General features: G+C 36.5%; 1 non-coding gene across 1 annotated transcript; it reads right to left on the bottom strand.

The window, feature by feature from the left end:
* Positions 1–5,457: 5,457 nt before the first annotated feature.
* LOC128289601 (small nucleolar RNA R71) lies at positions 5,458–5,564 on the bottom strand. The gene has a single exon (XR_008279246.1). It is a non-coding gene; the product is annotated as a small nucleolar RNA R71 (small nucleolar RNA).
* Positions 5,565–24,526: the final 18,962 nt, after the last annotated feature.

The raw sequence follows: 24,526 nt of genomic DNA, 5'->3' as shown, positions 1-24,526 counted from the left end.
AAACATAGTCCTCTTTTTCGAGACTGTAAAACCCTCCGGTTGTTGCATGTAAATATCCTCCTCAAGTTCTCCATGCGAAATGCGTTTTACATCTAACCGCTCAAGCTCCAAATCATGCATGGCCACAATACCAAGCAAAGCTCGAATCGAACTATGCTTAACAACCTGGGAGAACACATCGGTGAAGTCCACTCGGAATTTGATCAGTAACCCTTTGCAACAAGCCTTGCTTTATATCTAGGTTCTTCAACTCCTAGAGTCCCTTCTTTCTTTTTAAACACCCATTTACAACGAACAACCTTTTTACCTTTAGGAAGTTTTACAAGATCCCATGTTCTGTTTTTGTGGAGTGATTCCATCTCCTCTTGCATAGCAAACATCCACTTTTCTGAGTCTTCACAGCTAATCGCCTCAGAATAATTAAATGGCTCTTGATTCGCATCTATATCTTCACAACATTTAAAGCATAAGCAACTAGATCACCTCGGCATACTTCTTTGGAGGTTTAATTTCTCTTCTTGTTCTTTTTTGGCGATAGAGTATTGCGGTGAAGAAGCAACTCTATTCTCAATTTTTGTCTTGGCTTGAGGAGTTGATTACGTATTAATCGATGCTCCACCGCTTTTGGTTTTCTTTATTGGAAGAGTCTTTAAGAGATAAGTTAGGTAGCATAGCAGTTTCATCAAAAACAACATCTCTGCTAATCACAACTTTTCTATTTTCAGGACACCATAACTTATAGCCTTTTACACCAATTTTATAACCAAGAAAAACGCATTTAATGGATCTCGGCTCCAATTTTCCATTATCAACATGAGTATACGCAGGACACCCAAAAATCTTTAAATCAGAATAATTAGCAGGATTACCAGACCATACCTCTTGTGGAGTCTTTTTCTCAATGGCAACGGATGGAGATCGGTTGATCAAAAACATGCGAGAGGTCGTCGCCCAAAATGACTTCGTAAGTTGGCATTTGACAACATACATCGAACCTTCTCCATGATCGTTCTCGTTCATTCGCTCGCAACGCCGCTTTTTTGTGGAGTATGATGAAGCGTCAAGTGTCTCATGATCCCTTCGACTTGCACAATCTATTAAACTCATCGAAGAACTCTAAGCCATTGTGCATGACGGAGGTATTTTATCTGTTTTCCCGTCTGTTTTTCAATCATAATTTTCCAAGACTTAAATGCGGAAAACACATCGCTTTTCTGCTTCAGGAAGAACGCCCAAACTTTTCTGGAAAAATCATCAATAAAGGTTAGCATATAATTAGCTCTACCTCTCGAAGGCACTCTGAATGGCCCCCACAGATCAGAATGAATATAATCCAACGTTTCCTTCGTGTTATAGATTCTTCTAGTGAATCGAACTCTCTTTTGCTTCCCAAAAACACAGTGCTCACAGAAATTCAATTTGGAAATTCCTTGCCCATTAAAAAGTCCTCTTTTGCTTAATTCTGCCATGCCTTTCTCACTCATATGCCCTAGGCGCATATGCCAAAGTTTAGTAATATCATCATCTGACAAGGAAGAGGAAGCGGCAATTGCATCACCGAGAATGAGAGAACCTCAAAACATATAACTTGGCAATCTTTCTCGCCCTTTCATCACAACAAGGGACCCTTTGAAATCTTTAAAACCCCACTTTCATTTGTGTATATCATGCCCTTTTGAATCAAGAGTACTCAACGAAATTAAATTTCTTTTCAATTCTGGAACATGCCGCACGTCACTAAGTGTTCTGACAACTCCATCAAACATCTTAACTTTAATTGTTCCAACACCTGCGATTTTACACGAAGCATTATTTCCCATCAAAACAACACCTTCAGATACTGTTTCGTAAGTTGTAAACCAATCCCGATTGGGACTCATGTGGAAGGTGCAGACTGAATCAAGTATCCATTCCTCGCCACTTTAGAATCATTGATGAAGCGACTAGAAGTTCACCATCATTGTAGTCTTCTACAACATCACTTCACCGAATTTTTGGTTATTTTCCTTTTGATTCACACCTCCTTTTAATCTTATTTTGTAGCTTATAGCACTCAGATTTAATGTGCCCTTTCTTCTTGCAGAAGTTACAAGTTTTACCTCTGTTTGAAGACTTTGATCTACCCTTAGATTTACCACGAGGATTCCGTTCCTGTGTCCTACCACGATCATCATCAACATTCCGATCTTGTCTCCCAAGAACAATGAGACCCTCTCCCTGAGAGTCGGGTTTAACCACAAGATGCTCCATCTTATCATACGAGGTTAAAGAATCATAAACCTCATCAACTGTGAGAGACTCGCGGCTATATAAAATCGTGTCTCTAAAGGTTGAATAAGACGGGGGCAACGAACAAAGTAGAATCAACCCTAGATCTTCCTTATCATACTGAACCTCCATGGCCTCCAAGTTTGAGAGAATTTCTTTAAACACCGATAAGTGTTCGTGTACTGACGCACCTTCCTCCAAACGATGAGCATAAAGACGCCGCTTCATATGCAACTTGCTTGTTAGAGTTTTCGACATACATATTTGTTCTAGCCTCTTCCATAATGCGTTGGCGTTTTCTCTTTCATCACATCCCGCAAAATTTCGTTGGACAAATGCAGATGTAATTGTGTTAATGCCTTTCGATCCTTACGCTTCTTCTCTTTATCTGTTAATGTCGAAGGCATCTTATCTATCCCTAGCAGGGCATCCTCCAGATCCATTTGTGCAAGAACTGCTTGCATCTTAATTTGCCACAACGCAAATCTGGTGTTGCGATCCAACAGCGGAATTTCATACTTCAAAGACGCCATTAAAGGTGATCGAGATGAATAACCCGGAAGCTCTGATACCAATTTGTGAAAAAGAATAGAATAAAATAAATAAAATAAAGAACACACAAATTTTACGTGGAAACCTTTTCGGGAAAAAACCACGGGCAGAGGAGAAGAAAATTCACTATGTCGAAAAATTTGACTCTATACAAGAGGAATAGACTATGTCTATTTATAGGCTTGTAAAGCCATATTCTAGTAGGATTGAAACACCTTATCCTAATCAATATAAAATAGATGGAGTTTAATAAGGTTTAAAAACCTTATTCTAAAATAAAATAAAAGAAGTCTAGTTCTATATGGATTTTACTTTTATTTTATTTTCCATCGTATTTTATTTAAATAAGAATTTGGGTCACTTAATTCTAACAATACCATTTTGCATATCTAAACATATTCAGATATTAAACCATCTCAATCCATATCACACGACATATTATTCATTAGCATATAAGACAATAGCTAACATTACAGCATCGCCAAATATACTTTTGATAAACCTCAAAAGTAACATATTTTAATCCCATGCTTGGCATATTTTTGAATGAATTATCACAAGATTTAGTGAATTTGATGCTCCTAATCCTTTAATTTCATGTTTTATATCCAGATGAGTATAGAAAAGTGAAAAGTGCAAGAAAAAGGCCAAAAACAGACAAAATAGGTTTATTTTAGTGCTACACACGGCACAGACTCTTCCACACGGGTAATCCACACGCCCGTGTGAGACACACAGGCAGACCACATGCCCGTGTGTCATGGCTGTGTCGACTTAAAACCATATCAGAATTGCACATGGTATGAGCACTATCACACGGGCGTACCACACGGCCCTGTCCCTGTCGAGACCTATTTTGATTCTACTCGAAAAAGTCTAATTTTGGGGCTATTTTGGGCATTCCAAAGTCTATTTAAACACACGAGAAAAGGATCAAAGGGGAGACACAGAGTAGAAGGCAGAAAATACTTGAAGACAGCCATTGGAATCAGCTCGGAAGCAAGATTTACTTCAAGACTAAAGATCTCCATTCAATTTCTATCGAATTTTTTGGGTTTTTTTATGTTTTGTTGTTTTCCCAATTTTGAGATGTTTTCCCCTATCATTATGAACTAAATACCCTAAATACCTAGGGAAGATGAAACCTAAGACGAATCTTATTATCTTTTAAATTATATGATAAATACTTGTTGTTATTTTGAATTATATGATAAATACTTGTTATTTTGAATTATATGATAAATACTTGTTGTTATTCTTAATTATGAGTTTTAATCCTTGCTTTAATATTTCAGGATATTAATTCAGGTTTTGATGTGCTTATTCAGTGGAGCAAAAGTCCCTGTTTAAGAGTAGATCTTCCATAATTAAGCGGAGTTGATTGCAATCCTAGAGATAGGATGACATAAATCTGCCGGATCAGAGTCAAATCTAATAACGAAATCTATAGATCGAGTTAATGCGACAATAGGGGTTTTAATTAGAAAGAGGTTTCAATTAATCAACCTAGAGTCAGTTGTTTTTAGTCTCGAAAGAGATATTAACATAAGCTAGGGATTTCTACGGATTAAGTCAAGTGAATAAATCGTCTAATTCAGAAGTAATAAGTGAAGTCTAGGTGAATTCTTCTCTAGGTGTTGTCTTCTCCATCGGTTTTCCAAAAGTATTTTCCAACTTTTATCTCTGTCATGTTCTTAGTTAATTAGATAGTCAATCTTAGTTTAAAAACATCCCTTTAATTCTTAGGCTAGATAATAAAAAGATAGTAATTATTAGTACTTTTAGTCCGTGTGGATACGATATTTCTGGTATTACCATAACTATACTACTGCTCGATAGGTGCACTTGCCTTAGTCGTGATCGTAGTCTAGTTTAGTGGTTCATAAAATGATCATCAAGTTTTTGGTGCCGTTGCCAGGGACTAAGATAGTAGGAATGCTGGAATTTTATTACTTTAGCTATTTTTTATTTTTATTGCAAATTACTTTTTGTTTTAATTTAATTTTTACTTCTCCTTTAATCTCCTTGTTATTTACTTTTGGCAGGAATCTCTAGTTTATGACTAGAAGGAACCTGTTAGGACCTTTGCTATTTGACAGTGAGATAGAAAGCATAGCTCGCAGAAATCGAAGAGAAATAAGGCGAAGCCTACAGTATATAGAGGAAGAGCAAGAGGACATGACCGATATACCCGAAGAGATGGTGGACAATTCGAATAATCCACTACCTCCTGTAGTTGCTGCAAATCTAGTAAATCAGAATCTTGCTCCTTGTACTATGTATGATTATGCTAAGCCTACTTTAACAGGAACTGACTCAAGTATTGTGAGACCTGTTGTTTCTGCAAATAATTTTGAACTGAAACCTAACACGATTCAAATGACACAACAGTTTGTTCAGTTTGATGGTTTGCAGGACGAGGATCCAAACACTCATTTTGCAATTTTTTTGGAATTCTGTGACACCTTTAAGATCAATGGCATTTCTAACGATGCCATTCGCCTTCGGTTGTTTCCCTTGTCATTACGGAATAAGGCTAAACAATGGTTGAACTCATTACCACGAGGGTCAATCACTACTTGGGAACAAGTGACCGAAAAATTTTTGCTTAAATATTTTTCACCGGCTAAAACGGCTAAATTGAGGAATGATATCTCTTCTTTTGTGCAGATGGATTTAGAAACACTTTATGATGTATGGGAAAGATACAAGGATTTATTGAGAAGGTGCCCTCACCATGGGTTACCTTTATAGTTATGGTTCAGACCTTCTACAATGGTGTGAACCCCTCAACAAGGCAACTGATTGATGCCGCCGCCGATGGAACCTTGAACAACAAAACACTTGAAGAGGCTTATGAATTTATTGAAGAGATGTCACTAAACAACAATCAGTGGCAAGTCATGAGAACAAAGCCAACAAAAGCAGTTGGTGTTTTCAACCTCGATGCGGTCACAATGCTATCTAACCAGGTAGAACTATTGAATAAAAAGATTGATGGTTTGTATGATTCTACTCAGATATATCCAGTGATGAGGTGTGATTCAAATGAAGGAGGGGTACACAACACAGACTATCCATTCTTCAACCCCAGCACCGAGGGAGAACAAGTCTACTATATGGGTAACAATTCTAGACCTCAGAATAACCCTTATAGTAACACTTAGAATGCAAGTTGAAGGAACCATCCCAATTTTTCATGGGGTGGTCAAGGGAATCAAAGGCCACAACATCCTCCAGGTTTTCAACCCAACAGAAGAAAAAGCCAAACCTTGAGGAGATGCTTACAAAATTTATCTCGATGTCAGAAACTCATTTTTAGAATATCGAGACAGCACTTAAAAATTAGCAAGCATCGATTCAAGAGCTCCAAACTCAAATAGGTCAGCTTGCTAAGTTGATCTCTGAATAACCACAAGGTGGCTTGCCCAGTAATTCAGAAACTAACCCAAGGGAGCAACTCCATGCTATCACTATGCGCGACAGAGAAGGGTTAGCTGAACCTAAATCTGAAACGAGGCAAGAAGCTGTGGTAAGCAACAGTAGGGTTAAGGTGAGTCATGGTACACAAAAGTTGGTAAGAATAGAATATAGACCTCGTATGCCATACCCCAATGCGACAAGGAAAGACTACACAGACGAATAATTCAGTAAATTCCTTAAACTACTTAAAAAATTACATATTAACTTACCGTTTATTGAAGCTCTTTCGTAGATGCCAAATGCAGTTAGATTTTTAAATGAGCTTTTAGAAAACAAACGGAAGTTAGATGAGTTATCGCATGTAGAGTTAAATGCAGTTTGCTCAGCTATTTTGCAAAATAAGCTAGCCAACAAACTGAAAGATCCAGGGAGTTTTACGATTCTTTGTCTAATTGGTAGTTTGAATGTTAATAATGCTTTAGCTAATTTAGGGGCAAGATTTAATGTGATGCCCTACAAGATGTTTAAGCAGCTAGGACTAGGGAAAACCAAACAAACTAGGATGAGCATACAATTAGCTGATAAAACTATTAGATTTCCTTGGGGTATCGTTGAAGATGTGCTTGTTAAAATTGACAAATTCATATTCCCAGTCAATTTCGTTGTCTTAGACATGGATGAGGACAGTGACATACCCTTAATTCTAGGCAGACCCTTTTTAGCAACTGCTAGATCTATCATTGATGTTGAAACAGGCGAACTTACACTTTGTGTAGGAGATAACACAATTATTCTCCAAGCTCGTGATTCTGTTAAAATGTCTAGTGATAGAGATGATATTACAAGTCATTTTGATGTGAGTAACATTACAACTCAACTCTTAGTGTAGAAAATTCTTTGCAAAGATGTGATGGAGCCACGGTCAAACTTATTCAATACCAACAGGACGTCTCTTGAAGAACGAAGATTACAGATTGAGGAACTAGATAAATGGCTGACACAAGTTAAGATGAAATCGAGAGTTCAAAAGGAACCAAAGCGAATCCATGACGAGCCTACAGATGAAACGAATCAATTTAAGGTTGGGGACAAGGTACTGTTGGATGATGCAGACCCTCGTATTACCAATTCTGAGCTTAATAGAGTAATTCCCTTCATGATACTAAATGTCTTCCCATACGGTGTAGTCGAGGTAACACATACTGATTTCGGCACTTTCAAGGTAGACAGTACTCGACTCAAACCTTATTTTGATAAAATTGATAGCAGGAAAGAGGAGTTTCGACTCTGTGAATGACCATAACCGTGCAAATATAAGGTGGGTCGAGATTAGACTCTAAATAAGCACTTCTCAGGAGGCAACCCGAGCACTAACACCACTAACTAGTTTATTTTTACCTATTTTTCAATTTTAAATATAGGTTTTTTTCAACCCACACGGCCTGGAAACACGAACGTGTCCCAGGCCGTGTGCTCTAACAGGGATTAAATAGTATGTTACACGGCCTGGCGACATGGCCGTGTATACCACATGACTGGGACACACAGGTGTGTCCTTGACCGTGTTAACCCTAAAGTTAAATTTTCCCAAATATCGATAGAGACATAGGCTAAAAAGAGCCACATGGGTGTGCGACACGGCCGTGTGTCCCACACTGCCTAGACACATGAGAGTGTCCCAGGATGTGTGAAAACTGGAGCTAATTCTTTTTGAATTTTAAATAAGACAGAGGGCTCCACGGGTGAGTTACACAGCCATGTAGTCGGACACACGGACATGTAGGATACCAAACAGGTGTGGGAGAAGCGAACAACGTAGCACACAATAGTGCGATACGGCTATGTGAACCACACGGCCTGGACACAAGGGTGTGTCCGAGGCCATGCGATGACTAAGCAAGTATTATCCTCGACAAACACGGGCTGAAAATCGAGCCACAAGGGCATGTGACACGACCATGTGGCCTAACACGGACCGTTACACGACTGTGTTACCTTAAAAGCCCTAACCCTTAGTTTTTTTTTCATCTTTATCTTCTTCTTCACTCAAAATTAACCCTAGTCGCTGCTCTACTTTCCCCCTACTCCAGCCTCCGTCACCCACTGCCAGTCGCCCCCTATCTCCTTTCCCCTCATCCTCTGCCTCCATCACCCACCGCTAGTCGCCCCCTATCCCCTTTCCCCTCATCCTCTTTCTTTCCTTTTTTTCCCCCTCTCCCTTGCGCACGCACAACTCTTCCCCTGCTGAACCCCTTTTTCCCCCTCCTCTCCTCCTTTATCTTTCTTCCCCCACCGTCCGACCACCCACCATTTTTCTTACTGCTATCCCATCGTTCGATCCCGCGCCACTCTAACTACCATCCATCATCGGTTTTCCCTTTTTTCCTATTTTTAGATTTATTATTATTATTACTCTTATTCCTTATTACTGTGCTATTTTATTTTGTTTTCTTACTATTATTTTCATTCTTGATATATTGTTTATTATTATTATTATTATTATTATTATTATTTTACTGATTTGTTTATTCTTATTCAGTTCAATTATTGACAATTTTATGTTTAATTTAGTTTTGGACTAGCAGTTTGCTTATATCTTCGGGTCATTGTCTTAACGAGTTTATTCGTATTTTGCTTACTTATTTATAATGATCATTTAGTTAGTTTTTATTGTATAGTAACATTTTGCGTTTCACTCCATTTTCTACTTTCATTTAATTGTTGGGCTGAACTTGGATGATTCTTCTTTATCTGCTTACCAATGATGTTCATTCGTGAAATTGAATTATATGATTGCTTTCTTGCAGATCTATTATAATAAACACACGAGGTAAGAAGATTACCGTCCCCGCTTCGAAAAAACGAAAGGGCCCTAGCTCGACCTCTTCTTCGAGCGCATCTGCTGAGGCTCGCCATCCTTATTTTCGATTCTCGGCGGGCCCTCAGGAGGAACTATGCCAGTTTCATCGAGTACGACCTCTGGTGTGGGTCGCTGCATTGATTGGGCTGCGTTAGAGCAGGTACGTTTGGCTAACGATGTGCGCGCGATTATTACCACATCTCCATGGGGTAGATTCTTCCCCATGTGTTGCTTTGGGACTTTACACAAAGGAGTTCATGAGCGTCGAGGACTTTCTCCACCTTCATCGACATATTCATTACTCACCCTCGTGATGTTAGGTGGAGCTCACAGGCAGCCTGACTAACTATGACGCGAGTCGCTCGAAGGCGACGCATCTTTTTCTAGCCCTACGGTATATTCACGCCTTCCTAGCTCACACTTTGACGGGTCAGAGAGAGAGCACAGGAGTGGTTAGTACCTATGACGCTTATTTCCTGTAGAGCATGATTACCGGACATGTGTTTGATGTGGCATATTTATTGCGCTCGCTTGCCACAATCAGACTAAACGCCATAAGAAGGGCCCTATCTTTCTTGGCCCTTACGTGACTCATCTCACTTGACACTTCGGTTTACTCGACACACCGGAGCAGTCCTCGACCCTTACCCTAGTCGGTTAGATATCTCCTGAGTGCATCTCGAGCATGATCCATATGAGGATGATCGAGCGGCGACGTAGAGTGGACCCTCCTTAGTACAGACTAGTCCAGCCTGACATTCAGTATGACCTAGAGGACGTCACTGATGATGTTCCTCCCTATCACGAGGACCCACCACAGCCTCCACCATCGAGTCACCGACATGTTCCTTCTGCTGCTAGTTCCCTAGGAGTATCCTCCGAGGAGTTCGCTAGTTTCCGTCAGTACTGTACACAGAGGTTCGACAGTATTGATGCAACTTTACAGTGGATCTGCCAGTACCTTCACATCACTCCTCCAGTGCCACTGACTCGTGACACTGATCAATCTGATGACGAGGACTTTTGAGTCCATTTATTTTTCACTTTTTTTTTCCTTTTGTTTTTATTTTTTTTATATTCTAAAAGACTTTTATTAGTATATTTTGAACCCCTTAATTATATGGCTGTTCCTTTCTGAGTAACTATAACAACCCCATCGATATAACTCCCTAAAACATTATTGGTGATATCGCAGTTTCAAAAGGTTCAGTCGATTAGTGCTACTTAGGAATATACAAACAATCCTCTGGGGAAAGATAATCCATGACTGCCATGTCTTGCTCGACCACGACACCGACCACCACGATAACCTCTTCACTTGGCACTGTGATTGTGGAACCCAACTTTTACCATCACCAGAGTATCCTGCCCCACCTTCACCTCTGGCTAGTTACGCATGCACTTCATTTCCAATGTCTACAAATCCGCTTTCGCTATTCCGAGGATTACATCCAAATTCAAGGCAGTTTCACTTCTCCCCCATCTTTTATGATATTATGCTTATATTGTTATTATCTATCTTTGTACATTGAGGACAATGTACATCTTAAGTGTGGGGAGGTTATTTATATAATTATCAGAAAATCCCTGAATTATATTTTATTCTCAAATAATTTTCTCATATTACTATTAGAATGAATTTTGATTGATTTATGATTTTTATTGATATGTTTTGGATCAAAACATAGGTAATTGTGCATTGATTATTTAAACTAGCAAGCATAATAAGTTGAATTTTTGAGAACTGAAATTGTTAGATTGTTTCCTTGAAATGAGGTATTAACTTGAGGTTCTAAATTTACAGGATTGACATCAAAAACCCATAATTTTTGTGAGATTTTCATCCTTTTAGAGCATATATCTTTCTTGATCACTTTTATTGATGGTTATGAGTGAGTCAATACTGATTTGTTATTCTAGAACTTGCATCGATTATACATGTCAAGACCACACCTTTGATTTGATATACTAAGATGATGAAGGCACTTAGGTTTTAGCCCACTTACTCCATAAAAAACCTACCCACATAATTAACGTTTAGTGAACCCCTTTGAGCTTTGAACATCATTTCTTTATTTCCCTTTAATGATAACCCACAACTTAACCCTTTTTGATTCGTTAAGAATTTCTAACTTTTTATTAACTCCCTTTTTATCGATATTTGATTTGATTAGTTACCTAACTATGTTCGTTCATTTCAGTTACTGAATTATTTCTTATTATGTACTTTCTGTTCTTATTCTTAATTAAAATATATATATATATATTCATGTAATTACATATTGTTATTCTTTTATAATGAGCTTGGATAAGTTAAAGTTACTATTTTGAGAAAAAGCTCACTTTATTAGTTTTGGATAGTTTTAATTTTGGCACTTGTTTGTAATTCAATAATTAGCTTTATTTTTCTAAGTTTGGCAATTTATTAAATTGATCTCGATTCTAATCCTATTTTTCAGTCTTTATCCACACCTTTAACCCAAGCCCCATTACAACCCTACTAAAGACCTTTTGATTTGTGTATCATCTCATTTATAATGGTGGAGATTTGATTTTCATGCAAGCCTATGGTAATAACTTTTCATATTTGACTAATGAGTGATTCATTGTTGAACCTTAAACACTTTGAGTGATTTGAGTGAATCTTTAGTGAGTATGTCAACTCTTGTTGATTTGGAATTAAAGGTAATTATTTAAATAAAGGGAAATACCTATGATTTTATGATTAAAATGCTCAACTTGGATTGTTTGAAACTTTGATGTTCTTTTAGTTAAATTCTCAATGTATGATTATTTGTGAATTATTTTGAAATATTATTGATAAGAATTATAAATTGAGAAGAATACATTTTAATTGTGAGTTGAGGATTTTGCTTGAGAACAAACAAATGCTTAAGTGTGGGGATATTTGATAAACCTCAAAAGTAACATATTTTAATCCCATGCTTGGCATATTTTTGGATGAATTAGCATAAGATTTAGTGACTTTGATACTTCAAATCCTTTAATTTCATGTTTTATATCTAGATGAGTATAAGAAAGCGAAAAGTGCAAGAAAAAGGCCGAAAACGGACAAAGTAGGTTTATTTTAGTGCTACACACGGCACAGACACTTCCACACGGGTAATCCACACGCCCGTGTGAGACACACGGGTAGACCACATGCCCGTGTGTCATAGCCTTGTCAACTTAAAATCATATCAGAATTGCACACGGCCTGAGCACCATCACACGGGCGTACCACATGGTCGTGTCCCTGTCGAGACCTATTTTAATTCTACTCAGAAAAGGCTAATTTTCGGGCTATTTTGGGCATTTCAAAGTCTATTTAACCACACGATAAGAGGATCAAATGGGAGACACAGAGTAGAAGGAAGAAAATACTCAAAGACAGCCATTGGAATTAGCTCGGAAGCAGGATCTACTTCAAGACTAAAGATTTTCATTCAATTTCTACAGAATTTTTTGGGTTTCTTTATGTTTTGTTGTTTTCCTAATTTTGAGATGTTTTCCCCCATCATTATGAACTAAATGCCCTAAATACCTAAGGAAGATGAAACCTAAGACGAATCTTATTACCTTTTGAATTATATGATAAATACTTGTTCTTATTCTTAATTATAAGTTTTAATCATTGCTTTAATATTTCAGGATATTAATTCAGGTTTTGATGTGCTTATTCAGTAGAGCAAAAGTCCCTGTTTAAGAGTAGATCTTCCATAATTAAGCAGAGTTGATTGCAATCCTAGAGATAGGAAAATATAAATCTGCCAGATTAGAGTCAAATCTAATAACGAAATTTATAGATCGAGTTAATGCGACAATAGGGGTTTGAATTTGAAAGAGATTTCAATTAATTAACCTAGAGTCAGTTGTTTTTAGTCTCGAGAGAGATATTAACATAAGCTAGGGATTTCTATGGATTAAGTCAAGTGAATAAATCGTCTAATTCAGAAGTAATAAGTGAAGTCTAGGTAGATTCTTCATTGGGTATTGTCTTCTCCATCAGTTTTCCAAAAGTAATTTCCAACTTTTATCTCTGTCGTATTCTTAGTTAATTAGATAGTTAATCTTAGTTTAAAAACATCCTTTTAATTCTTAGGCTAGATAATAAAAAAAATAGTAATTACTAGTACTTTTAGTCCTTGTGGATACGATATTTTCGGTCTTAACATAACTATACTACTGTTCGATAGGTGCCCTTGCCTTAGTCGTGATCGTAGTCTAATTTAGTGGTTCATAAAATGATCATCAACTTTTAATACTACTAATTTATGCACAATTCACCAGTATAACAATAGCTATTTCTAAACCCAATTACCGAACCAAACATACCCAATTCATATACTAAGCATTATGCCAAAATTACATATACACAATCAATTCATTTCTCATTTATCCGGCTAGCAAATTAGCCTCAAAATTCATACCAATTCCACCATTTAATATTAAGCTAATTATATTTTTTCATAACCTAATACAAACATCAACATGTCATATTATAACTATATATATATATATATATATATATATATATATATATACGCATACCATATACCAAAATCTCATACTTATCAAAATGAGTCAAATACCCTAGTTGAATATACAACCACATATATAACACATTTCATAATCATGCATTAAACCGACATCTTGACCTTTAAATACCGAACAACAAACAATCATGTCATAGGCATAAGTATTTATTTTACCTATCATTAGCCAAATATAATTATACATTATATATCATAATTTATTTCACAAAATGACCAAAGCAATTTTCATCATTCACAAACCAATTTACAATGGAATTTTATACATCAAAAACATAGGTTATTAATAAGCCATATCAAATAGCCAAATTCACATGGTATAGCATAGTCATTACATAGCAAATATGAACACATACCAACATTAACATCTAACCGAATAATTAACCACAAAATGCAAACTATGCCATCAAACAAACTTCTCAAAATGAGCTAATTAAGAAGACCGATTATTCACAAGCATTGACATCATTATCAAGCCATTTTCGCATGGCTATTTATAAACAATTCAAAACTAAGCATATCGAAACTAGCTTATACATGCCATATGCCATAATTAAAAACTTCAAAAGTACCGAATGACGTTCAATAGTGTGACAACATTCCTTGACGATCCTCGAGCTCGAGCTAACTTTAGTATATCTATAAAACAATGAAAGAACACGCTAGGTAAGCTTCAAAAGCTTAGTAAGCCATAAGCAAATAAATCATCTCAAGAACATTAATAAATTAATTCAAATAGGCCACATTTAACAAATCACATACACATATACAACCACATTTAACAAATCACATACATATATACAATCACTTTTCTCATATAATCCATATTACCATATTAAGTAACTTCACTTACCTTATTTCTCAATGAACATATAAACTTCATACATACCTGAATTGTTAAGGATACTCGAAAACACATATATCACATACAAAGCCATATCCCAGATATGGTCTTACATGTTATCACATATCGATGCCTCTGTCCCAGATAGGGCTTTACACGAAATCTCATATCGGCCTCAATTTCCCAGACATGGTCTTACATGAAAACACACCTCAGAAGTCCTAATGTCATGACATCAGTATCCTATACTATTCCTAAGGTTCATATGAGGCTTTCAACTTTGTAACTCAATCAATTTATGCTTGAAACAAGTCCTCCAATGCTCAATTCAATTCAACAACATATATAAATAAATAGTTCAACTCAGCAATTAATACATTTAAATTTAAAAAACATTTATTTGCACATGAACTTACCTCGTACGTAAATGAACAGATCAGAACAACTATTCAACAACTTTCGACTTTCCCCGATCCAAATCAGATTTCTTTCTTTCTTGATCTAAAAAAAATTAAAATTTAACTTATTTAATCACATATTCATTCAATTTCACCCAAAAACATATAAATGGGGATTTTGCACATTAGCCCCTAATATTTTACATTTTTCTCAATTTAGTCCCTATTTCAAAACAACACAAAATACACAAAATTTCAATAGACTCATACTTGGCCGAATCTTCCCTAGGACTTTAGCAGCCCATTAATTCCATTTATTTCACCTTTTAACCCCTCAATTTACAAATTTCACAATTTAATCATTAATAAGCATTTTTTTTATCAAAAATCACTTAATAAACTATGAAAATCTAACAACAATTATTTATTTCTCATCATTAAACAACAAAAAGATTGAATGTTCATCAATGGCATTTCACAAATTCATCATCAAATCCAAAAATTAAAGCATGGGCTAGGTAATATATGAAGCAACGATCTCAAAAACGTAAAAATTATCAAAAATCGAGCAATAAACATACCTAAATCAAGCTCCCTAGGTGCCGAACTTAAAATCTTCAACAATGGCCTCTTTCTTTGTCACATTCGGCCATAAAGATGAACATGCATGATTTTTTTATGTTTTGTTTTATTTTATTAACATTAATTCACAAATTACTATATTAACCTTTATTAATACATTTAAAACCTACTAACATATGTCCATCCATGTCCATTTACTAAAATTATGGTCTAATTACATAATAAGGGCTTTACATTTAATAAGCCATAGCAATTTAATACTTTTAATAGTTAATAAGCAATTTTTACATTTTACGCGATTAGGTCCTTTTTTTCAAATAGAACACTCAATCGATAAAATTAATTCATGAAAATATAATACCATCAAATTCACATGCTGTAAATACCAAAAATAATATTAAAATATTTTTACGACCTCAGATTTGTGATTCTAAAACCACTGTTTCTATTTAGCTAAAATTGGCCTGTTACATAACCGACTCTCAAACCAATTTCCTGGATTTTATTGACCGAAAAGTATCATTTTAAATCTTACATTTAATCAAAATGAGTTTTGAGGTGATCCGATCACACCTTATAAAAAGGATTGGTAGCGACTCCCATTTTTGTTTTTTTTTAAATGAAAGTTGATCTAAAAAAGGTTTCAGATTGGCTCCGCTGGGTACAAAATAAGATAGTAAAGCCGCGAGTTGATTACTTTTTGGTCTTTTTGTCGAAAGTTGATAATTTGGTTTAAATTAACTATCATTTTATTGCATTTCATCTTTCATGTTTTGCCTTTGATGTCTCAAGTTATATAGCGAGCTAGTATATCTGTTTTATTGGTTAGAAAGTTTCTCTTTGTATGTTTTCACGTACATTGCATTGCACAATCATTCCATTTTTCCCACCTTAAGTGAGAGTGAGAAACTATTTCTTCATGAGGTGTTCACCTCCGTATAGGATAGTGGATCGCTTTCAAGATACTTCCGTACTTATGTCTTTGTGAGATCTTTATCTCCTTATAACCATAGGGAAATGTATTCCCCTAAATTGAACTCGGTCCTTATGAGCCCATAATGGGTGAGGATCAAGGAATCTGTTGGTTGAGGTACCCTGTAACGCTCGGGTTTGTGCAAGTGTGCACAGTTGTTATCAAGTAATAAGTATTGAGTTATTGTCTCCACAGGGATTGTATTTGTGCTACGTCACTTAATTTGTAAAATTTTATTAACAATTTGGTAAATAAAAACACAATTTAGTTGAGAACTGATGATTAAAATATATTAGACTAAATGCAATGATCCCTAATGCAAATTAACCTATGCAAACTATATGAATGAAATAGATTTTAGTGAAATTAAAGACAATTTGTAACAATTATAACATAAATAAACTAAGATAATTACTTTAATTAAACTCAATTTATTATCAACATGCTTAATAATTTTTGGAAAAACATTCCATGACAACTCGATCTTTCATGAGTTTGGAAAACAAGGTCCTTTCGAAATCCTTTACTTAGTAAATACGCATTTTATTGATCCTTATTTACTAAGGGTTTCTTAGTATTCGTGCGAGGTAACAGGGATGTTTAGGATTGAAACAGTTTAATCACACAAATCTAAAAACTATGCAGATAACAGAGCCTGGTTAGGGTTGTTATGCAACCTGGAATTTAATCGGGTTAGGATCTAAATTGAGCATGCACATTTCAATTATGCGTCCATTATCCATCGTCTGGTTGGGATCACTCAGCTAATTTAGGTGCATTTCAACCACGTATGAATGAAATATAAACTTGATTTTAATTGAAAACATGATCGATTAAGGCATAAACATTATAAGCATGAATCTAATAAATATTATTAAATCAAAGCAATCATCCTAGCTTAAATAAAATTAAGCTAACATCGTTGTAAACAAGAACAAAGAACACATAGCAAACATCTTTAAATTAAATTAAAGAAAAGAAAGATTAAACCCAATTCAGAGTGGCTATCACCCAAGACTCTGACTGACGAGGCTTCTTCGTTCCTTTGCTTCGCTCCTTTGCTAATTGCTCTCCAAGGTGGCCGACCAAGGGTTCTTTAACAGGCTAATTTGCCAAAAATCCTTATACAAAAATGATGATAGACGTGAAGGGGAAAGAAAGCTAAGAGAGTTAAGAGAGGAGAAAATGATGAGTGAGTGAGGGATGATGGAAAAGTGTGAAATGGGGTCTTATTTATAGGTGAGGCAAGGGAGCTAGTTTTCTAAAAATAGAAGTATCCATCATTTGAAACTTCATCCAAGAGTGGCTGACCATGATTTGTGGGAGTGTGGCTGATTTTTGCTTGATTTAAGTGCCACAACATCATCAAGATCAAGACTCGATCAACTGCAAATCTCCGGGTAAATCTTTGATTTCTTCAACTCTAAAAGGACCTTGTGTAATTAAACCAAAATTTAATTTATGAACATCCACATGCAATTGAATTTTGGGTTGACTTGGTCCTCCATTTGGATGGTTTTGTAATCAACATAAAGCTCTCAGACCTGTCTAACAATAGTTGATAATTTAGAGGACCAAAGAATATATTAAAATAAATTATTAAACAATTTACTTAATTAATTAAAACCCAATTTATTAATGAAATATATTAAAATAAATTATTAAATATAGTTTTATATTTTATTAGTTAATTTAATCATGCATAGCCCACTTTATAGCTTGAAAATATAATATGCTCAAATTAATATAAAAGAAACCATTTTTCGCATGAAAACTATATAATAAAGCATAAAATCTCATTTTAATAATATCTATGTCCCAATTTCATATTTTCATATATTTCATTAACTTACTAAACAATTACTTGGTTTTAACAACAAATTTAAGTAAAAAGGTGACGAATTATATAGGAAAAATCCTATATATTTTTCAGTTTACATACCCTTACTTTAGAACCGAACTGTATATAATGAGCTTTAAGAACCTACCCTAGTTAGAACCATACCAAACCTCTAGTGGTCACTCGAATAGGTGTTCTATTTATTATTTCTTGCTTTGAATTCTACCTTTGTATGAAACTTGTTTCCTTTTGTTTTGGTTGTGATGGCATTGCATTTTCATCATAGAAAAGGGTGTTGATTTGCGTTCAGCTGCTAAATAGAGAGCTTGTCATGGAAAAGGGACTTCTTGATAAATTGGAGGACAATGCGGTCGTCCGGATATGGTTCGAGAAGACACAACAAGAGAAGGACGACAGCCTGATGGAGGGATATATGTCAGAACTATGGAATTTCACTTGCATCAATGTAACTGAAAATGATCTCTAAGAGTTGAAAGAAATATGAGACCAATGGGATGACGAAACCAAGCAGTTATTCTACTGTGACTGTAGTGATTTACCTTATTTACTCAATGTCAAAGTGGATAAGCACTTATTCCGAGCTCTTGCCCAGTATTGGAATCCTGCCTATAGCTGCTTTACTTTTGGGAAGGTAGATTTGGTACCCATCGTAGTAGAGTATACAACTCTGCTACGTTGCCCGAGAATCTACGCCGACAAAGCTTATTCTAAAGCCACCAACATCCCGACTTTTTTAAAGAGGCTAATGAGCATAACTGGGATGAGCGAACAATGGGTTGCAGCCCAGATTAAACAAAAGAGAAATAGTAAATGCATCCCTCGACAAACTTCGCAGGATTTGATCTTGGCACATCCAGATACAAAGAAAAGAGTCGACATCTTCACCTTGAGTATTTACAGGTTGGTCATCTTCCCCAAAGCACTAGGGCACATAGACGATGCAGTTTCAGATTGATTTGATTGGCTTAACAAAAAGGTCACACTCGTCCCGGTAATTTTGGCTAAAACTTTTAGATCTCTTAGTGCATGCCAGAGAGTGGGTGAAGGAAGATTTGTCAGATGTGCACAACTCTTCCTAGCTTGGTTCCATAGTCATTTTTAGAAGGTAGAAAAGGTCTCTTATCGAGTATTCTTCAAGAACTACTCTCTGTTGAAAGAATTCGCGACTACTCCAAAATAAGACAACATTTTGGAGGAAAAGTGGATGGCAATTCTCTAGAGTCTCCAAGACGAAGATGTTGAATGAAGGGCCCCTTGGATGATCCCTGATGAAATTTTGTACCGATGTGGAGACTTATACTAGGTCCCTCTACTCGGGATATGGGAAGCTATTGGATATGCCCCTCTACTAGTATTAAGGTAATATAGTTTGAGGTAGTTTATACCGACAACGCAAGGGTTCGCTTAGTGTGAGTTTGCATACAAAGGTGATAATTACAAAAAGAAGGTCCATGAAATATCAAACGCTTGGAACCAAACTCACAAAATGAAAAGATTTGTCACAAATCCAATGACGACCCCCGAATATGATTGGTGGTAGGGTAAACGAATCAATGACAATATCCCTACGTCAAGTTAAGAAAACACTTGATCAATAGAAGAGCACTTACAAGTGATCCTGTTTGAGTTGGAGATCGTAAAGAAAGACTTTGAAAAGAGGAGTTCAGAGCTGGGGATAGAATAGTTGGAAGAGGAAAAGATGCAACTTGGATTAAAGGTCGACGTCCAGAAGATAGAAGTCGAGAAAATGAGAAAAGGAAATAACAAGTCTGAGAAAGACTTAGACAGTCTAAAAACAGATTCTAAGAAGTTGCGTTTGTCGATGAGGACTGCCGGTTTGGGTAAAACATCAGAAAAATGGTAGCAAGAAATTAAAGAAGAAAAGATTAAAGCTGATCAGCGAGAAAGGAAATTCCAAGATACTCGAGTTCAGATTTGTTAGAAAGCCGAAATGAAAAGGTTAGATTGAGAGCCTAGGCAGCAAAATTAGAAAGTTTAATACATTAATATCGTAGTTGCATCCACAATTAAGTTGAAAGCAAGCCTAAATAAGATTGAAGAGTTGAAGGGAAAGATAGAAGAGCTCAAGGCGACACCGCGAAATTGTGAACTTCGAGTTGAGCTTCTTGAAACGAACAACGAACACTGGAAAGAGCAACTCCAACGATCTCAATGCCAGATTAAGGATAGAGATCACATCATAGGCGAAGCTGTGACTCAAGTACGAGAAGTAGCCAACCATTCGCAAACCCTAGCAGTTCAAGCCGACATGCTGAGCTTAAAACAAGGATCAAAATCTGATCAGGGCCGAGAATTAGATTGGCTTCTTAGGAAATTCAAGGCTTTGAGTATTAGGGCAAGGTCGTATATGTAAAATATTCATTTTATGTAAAAAGATTTATTTTCTAGTAAAGTTGTTCTAATAGAATTGAATCAAAATCAATGCCTCTTTTTGCATTTATTTCATACATCAGCATTACATTTCATCATATGCATTAAATTTTATAAAAAGACCTTAATTAATCGAAATTATGATAGTTACCCTGGAAACCAACAAGAATCTACCAACTGAATATCGTTACGGTACCTTCAGAAAAACCAAAGCCATGGATCAAAGATTAGAGAGATTATAACAAATTCAGAAAGATATGCAAGATCAGTTGCAAGCACAGCTGCAGGAACAATTAGGTAAAGTATAGTAAGACGTAAGGGATTAAATACAAGAATCCTAACAAAGTATGATAAGCCAATTGACCCAATTGCTGGTCGGAGGGATTGAAAAAAGGAAAAGTATTGTGGTTAACTCTAGGGATGATAATGAAGACCCTACATCCACCCAAGCCTACCCCAATGAATGTCCAAGGCCAACCTGACACATATCCATGAAGGGCACCCGTTACCATAAGACTTCAACAATACCAAGTCGGCACTTCAACAGCGTTGAATTACGCAACAGGTTCAGGCTCCAATCTTGGAGATAATCCAACCAACCCTATCGTTCCAGATTTAGACGATATGGGGGAAATGGATAGAGTAAGAGTAGAATTACCAAAACAGCTAGAAGATTGGTGCAAGTGGTTGGAGGAGAAATTCAGAGTTATGGAGAATGCTGATTACCTTTGTAGGGTCAATGCTAAGGAATTGAGTTTAGTCCCATATCTAGTGCTCCTATCGAAATTAAAAACTCTAGAATTTGAAAAATATAATGGGACTAATTGTCTTGAAGCCCATATCACAATGTTCTACCGAAGAATGACGGGATACGTCAATAACAGCCAATTATTAATCTATTGCTTCCAAGATAGCTTGATCGGGTCGACTGCCAAATGGTACAATCAACTAAGCCATGCCAAAATCAACTTATGGAAATGTCCTAGTATACTTAGTAGAATAGTTAGGATATAATTGGCATGTCATAGGGATTAGTGTATGTGCTTATGTTGAAAAGATTGTTCAATGTTAAGACAGTGATTTATCCCTTACGGCATAGCATGTAAGTGCATCGTGGGCCAATATTTCAAGGTGTTTGAGTGAATGTGTGCCTTTCACAAAATATGTGTTAAGGTGTTCAGTTGAAATTTCAAGTAGTTGAGTGTAACACCCCAAACCCGGCCTAGACGCTATGGTCGAATCTAGTGATGTCACATGGAATGGAATTCGAAATCGAACTTATCAAGTTAAATCGTTCCCTTTTATTTGCCTTTATTTAACTTTCATCCATTTCAAAACTATTTTTCTTATTAATTTGATTCGTTTAAACACATATTCTGTAGCGGAAGCTTTTAAAACTGTGAAATTTAAAGGAAATGTTTGCGTTTAGGAAAAACGTTGTGTTTAATAAAACCGAGTTTTCATTGCAATTTGAAATTTTATGAAAACCATTAAAAATCCCAAAATAAATGCAAACCGTCCAAAAGTCCCAAATTACATCTAGAATAACCCATAAACATAGAGAGTAAACCATTAATGGAGTTTAAGTAGTGCAATAAACATGTGGTCACTGTTGAGTCCTCTATCGCGCCGGACCGTCTAAGTCTGGGGATTACCTATACAGTTAAAATAGAAAGGGGTGAGTTTACGTAAACTCGGTGTGTAATCTACATAGAAGACATGCATACAGTCAAATAACAATCATCAGTCAAATGTAGTCTGGGCCTAAGCCCATTTCAGTTTCAGTATCAAATATGCATTAGGGCCTAAGCCCATCATAGTAACAGTATCAGATATACATTAATCAGTAAACAGAGTCCTACCCAACCAACCTCTACAGACAATCTCCGTCTATCCCTATATTCCATGTGGGGTTTAAAACACCCACCCATCCCTACACTCCAAGTAGTACCGAATGCAACACATAATCAGTAAATTGCAGCTGAGCTGCCAGATAATAGCCTTAAAAGCCCTTCAGTATACTTCCTCCAAATATCAACATCCCAACCAAATGCAATGCAATATACAGCATATGACATGCTAATACATGAATATCAGTTATACACACAGTTCAGTAGGCATTCATATTATCATCATGCTCAATACATACATCATACATCCAGTTCACGCATTTAAGGGTCTAAGTAGTGCTTATCGACCCTACAGTGGGTTCACAGTCAACTTGGGAAACCCTTGCAACCTTAGAATACATTTAAGTTAAATGGGCTCACTCGCCCGTGTAGACTACCCATGCGGACCCACACGCTCATGTAGCCCACACGACCCAAATCAGTCTAGCCCGTGTGTCACACACAGCATACCTAGCCATCACATGGTTGTGTCTCGTACGCACGGCCTGGCCTCGTTGATTACACGCCCGTGTTATGGTACATAGCCTACTACACAGGTGACCACATGCCTGTGTGGCATCAACAGTGGGGTTTTCAACTTTCACAAAAACCCTATTTTCTGCATTTTCGGGTACCCACCTATATTGTTTATGTTGCTAAAACAACCACGAGCACTCCCAGGCCTACACATGACATTCTAACACCCAAAAATCAACCTAAAACCATGATTTATTCGAAACCACCACACTAGCAAAGACTTAGAACATCCAATTAACGCTTACCTCGAAACCCCCGAACGCTTTCCACTACAATAGGCACGAGACAACCCCTTACACCTGATTTTCGACTATCAAAACAATATACATAGGTCTCCAATTAATATATTAAAAACCAAGATTATGGGGTACCAAAATCACTTACCACTACTGACAAAAATAGAGAGCGAACTCCGGAATAGTAAATATGAACGAATAGCAAAGAGAGTAGTAGCGTTTGAGAACAAATTGACAAAAAAAGGAGAAGAAGGAAGGAGAGGGTTGCTGTCCAAGCTTTTTTTTTTTGGAAGGGGAAAGAGTAAAAATAAAATCTAACCTAACATATGATAACCCCTCAATCTCACAATCCCTTAATTTTCTCAATTAACCACCCAATAGCATCCACTACTCAGAATTTCAATTTAACTTGAACTCCACCATTTGTCATATGCCTCAAGCAAAAATAATTCCCTTGCTCGTGTAAGAACTCAAACACAGAACCTCCAGCCAACACAACACACCCTTACCACTCGAACCAGCAGGCTCATTCTAATATGGTTTTATAAATAAATTAATATAAGCCTACTATTCAATTATAAAGCTTAAGTTAGAAAAATATCAAAATTTGCTAAATGTAAGGCTTGGACTTGGGACCTCTCATACACACCCAGAACAATTAACTACTGAACCAGATACAGATTTGTGTCACGTTTCCACAAAAGCCGAAATAGAAATTTGAGGGGTTACAACTCTACCCCCTAAAAGAAAATTGCGAATTCAAAATTTATCTGATTAGAACAAATGAGGATACTACTGACGCATCACATCCTCTGGCTTCTACGTGGCCTTCTTAGTGCTATGATTCCGCCACAGCACCTTCACTAATGGAATAGACTTTCTACGAAGAACCTTTACATCATGATCCAGAATCTAAACCGGCTCTTCCTCGAAGGTAAAATCTGGCCTAACCTCAATCTCCTCAATAGGAACAACATGAGTAGGATTAGAGCAGTAGCGCCTCAACATCGAGACATGGAATACATCATGAATACTGTCTAACTCTAGAGGTAACTCCAACTGATAAGTGGCCGGTCCCACTCGCTTCAGAATTCAGTAAGGCCCAATAAACCTAGGGCTCAATTTTCCCTTACGAACGAACCTCTAAACCTTATTCCAT

Source organism: Gossypium arboreum, chromosome 2 (assembly GCF_025698485.1).
Source record: "Gossypium arboreum isolate Shixiya-1 chromosome 2, ASM2569848v2, whole genome shotgun sequence".
Taxonomy (NCBI): domain Eukaryota; kingdom Viridiplantae; phylum Streptophyta; class Magnoliopsida; order Malvales; family Malvaceae; genus Gossypium; species Gossypium arboreum.
Note: the sequence above shows the minus strand (reverse complement) of the source record. Positions and strands in the feature narration are given on the sequence as shown.